Genomic DNA, 2,500 nt, shown 5'->3' with positions numbered 1-2,500 from the left:
TGCACACGTGTGTGTGTCTGTCTGTACAGATATGTATGCATATACATAGATCTATATATGTATATTTATATATATATATATATATATATATATATTTATATTTATGAATTTATATTTATATATTCATACATATATTTATATATGTATATTTATATATGTATTTGCATTCATTTATATATAAAAAGTATATGTATTACATATAGTATATCCATACAAATATGCATACTAACATACATATATTTAAGTTTGTATGTGTGGGTGTGTATTTTATGTGATTGTGTCGATTCAGTAATACTTTTTTGTTGATTTGTCTCTTCAACTAATGATTTTATATTATGTACTAAGTGTGTCCAGGTTGTACTATACTTGGCTTTGCAGGCGCTTTTGCCGAAAAAAAAAAAAAAAATGTAGTAAGAGGTAAATTGATACACAAACAAGGTTAACAGTGTGAAACGATGTATAATGGTATGATGTTTGATAAAAATGTAAAACAGGTGTGAGTTACCAATCAAGGCATAGGTGACTCACTATTTCATGAAATGATGACTATTCAGTGAGATTTGAAAGTATTTTATGATGAATTTTCTTTAGTGCATGCCTTGGACAGATAGGATTTTCTATGCAATTGAAATTTCAACATGTAAATGTAAATCTAAATAACATTTCTTTATTGTTGTTTGCTGTTGTTATTAAAAAGATTTATGTTTTCTATGTGGTTAGCAGCACTTTGTCGTATCATATTCTTATAAGTAAGATAACCATTTATACATGTTATTGTTAATTAAAAAAAAATTATGGTAACAAACCTTGCAGCATTCTTGAAGTTAAGTTAAAGTTTGTCAGGATCAGTCTCCTAATATGTCCCCTAACCTAAATTACTGACTCTCCCCTCTGTAAGTGTCTCAGGATAAAAGAAGTTACTGTATGTTCTCAAAAAAACTCTTGTAAACCTTGCTGAACTATATGTTTTGTCTTTATTTTCATTTATTTTCTCCTTTTAGAAGTAGCCTGTTTTTTCCCCTCACAAATTTGTCTTCGTGGTTTTGAATAATAAGAATGCCTTTGTCTCTTTTGTTTTAGCTAGCATTTTAGTGCCTGAATCTGTTACTGTATGCATCTTGTATATTTTTATCCTGTATGTGCTTGTCTGCTAGATTTAGGTCAATGTTGTCCTTTGTGATGCCAGCTTTGTTTTATACCTTCGGAATGTTTAAAACTAATAACTCATTCACTGGTTCTGTGTACTTCTAGACTTCCCCATTATCATTGAAAATTAAACTGCTCTAGCTTGCCACAAACTGGTTGCCAGGATGAGTGTCCCACTCCTTTTTTAGTCACTGGGAGTATATTGTCCATTTCATGAGTTTTTATGCATTGGCAACATGTATTTGATAACAAGAACAATATATCTGTGTGTGTGTGTGTGTGTGTGAGTGAGTGAGTGAGTGAGTGAGTGAGTGAGTGCGTGCGTGCGTGCGTGCGTGCGTGCGTGCGTGCGTGCGTGCGTGCGCGTGTGTGTGTGTGTGTGTGTGTGTGTGTGTGTGTGTGTGTGTGTGTGTGTGTGTGTGTGTGTGTGTGTGTGTGTGTGTGTGTGTGTGTGTGTGTGTGTGTGTGTGTGTGTGTGTGTGTGTGTGTGTGTGTGCATGGGTGTGAGTGCGTGCATGGGTGTGTGCGTGTGCGAGTGTGTTTGCGTGTGCGTGTACGTCTGCATGTGTGTATGTGTAAAGTTTGATAAATGCAATGAAGAAAATTAATTTTGCAATTCGAAATTTAGAATCTAGAAGTGTGTAAATTGAATGTGATTTTGAATTTGAATACAATTAGGAATTTTAATGCAAAATGAAATTTGAATGCAATTTGAAAAATAAAATTGTATGATACACTGCATGTCCAGATATTTCCAATAAAATGTATATTTTGATGCACCAACCATTGCTGTTTGTATAATCTTACTAAAATCCAGATAGTGTTTTGTAAAATTGGAACCATCTGATTGGATAATGTGAAAGAGGAATAAAAAAGCAGAATAGCACCTTTTAGGTGTCCAGTATCCAAAATTCAGGATGTTAATCCCAATAAGAGGCTATTACACACATGTCATCAAGAAAGTCCCGAAGAAAAAAACAATATTCTTAAAGTACAGAATCCCATAAAATGAGTGACTGAAATATGACCACAACCTTTTGCGGCTGCAAGTGATGCTTAGCTGATTGATTGTGTTGGAGATGCCCAAGTTTTGTTTTTTGACATTTCCTTGTTTTGTTTTGTCTTAAACAAGACTTCAGATTCATCATATTTTTTCACTTTTAAGGTGGTGAGGACCACTAAAAAAGGAAGAGAAGAAGAAAACAGCTTGACCAAAATATTTGCTTTAGCAGTATGTCTCTTGTCACTATTTGAAAGTAGCATTAAAGGGAAGGATACTTTGAATAACAGATGGAAATTTGTATAGATATAAAGGTGTATATCTATACAAATGTCCCTCACATTAAAGTTTGTG

At 33.4% G+C, this 2,500-nt stretch overlaps 1 protein-coding gene across 6 annotated transcripts in view; it reads left to right on the top strand.

Moving 5' to 3' along the window:
• The window catches only part of LOC113829491 (phosphatidylinositol 3,4,5-trisphosphate 3-phosphatase and dual-specificity protein phosphatase PTEN), a 62,813-nt gene that overhangs the window by 28,437 nt on the left and 31,876 nt on the right, over window positions 1-2,500 (top strand). The gene's annotated exons all lie outside the window — the stretch shown is intronic.

The sequence above is a fragment of the Penaeus vannamei genome, chromosome 4 (assembly GCF_042767895.1).
Source record: "Penaeus vannamei isolate JL-2024 chromosome 4, ASM4276789v1, whole genome shotgun sequence".
NCBI classification, from domain to species: Eukaryota; Metazoa; Arthropoda; class Malacostraca; order Decapoda; family Penaeidae; genus Penaeus; species Penaeus vannamei.
This window is presented reverse-complemented; position numbering and strand designations above follow the sequence as displayed.